The sequence below is a fragment of the Bison bison genome, unplaced genomic scaffold, assembly GCF_000754665.1.
Source record: "Bison bison bison isolate TAMUID 2011002044 unplaced genomic scaffold, Bison_UMD1.0 scf7180017864464, whole genome shotgun sequence".
In the NCBI taxonomy this organism is placed as follows: Eukaryota; Metazoa; Chordata; class Mammalia; order Artiodactyla; family Bovidae; genus Bison; species Bison bison.
The window spans coordinates 2,428,135-2,428,587 of NW_011495025.1; the positions used below are offsets into that span (position 1 = coordinate 2,428,135).

At 40.6% G+C, this 453-nt stretch overlaps 1 pseudogene; it reads right to left on the reverse strand.

The window, feature by feature from the left end:
* Window positions 1-453, reverse strand: part of LOC105003199 — a 15,028-nt pseudogene that overhangs the window by 2,045 nt on the left and 12,530 nt on the right.

The window sequence follows — 453 nt, forward strand, 5'->3', positions numbered from 1 at the left end:
ATACCATCCCTCTGGGTCATCCCAGTGCACCAGCCTCAAGCACCTGCATCATGCATTGAACCTGGACTGGCTATCTGTTTCACATATGATAATATACATGTTTCAATGCCATTCTCGCAAATCATACCACCCTCGCCCTCTCCCACAGAGTCCAAAAGACTGTTCTATACATCTGTGTCTCTTGCTGTCTCATATATAGGGTTATCGTTACCATCTTTCTAAATTCCATATATATGCTTTAGTATACTATATTGGTGTTTTTCATATGGCTTACTTCACTCTGTATAATAGGCTCCAGTTTCATCCACCTCATTAGAACTGATTCAAATGTATTCTTTTAATGGCTGAGTATTAATCCAAGTCTACGCCCAACCAGTAACGCTGAAGAAGCTGAAGTTGAATGGTTCTATGAAGACCTACAAGACCTTTAGAACTAACACCCCAAAAGATGCC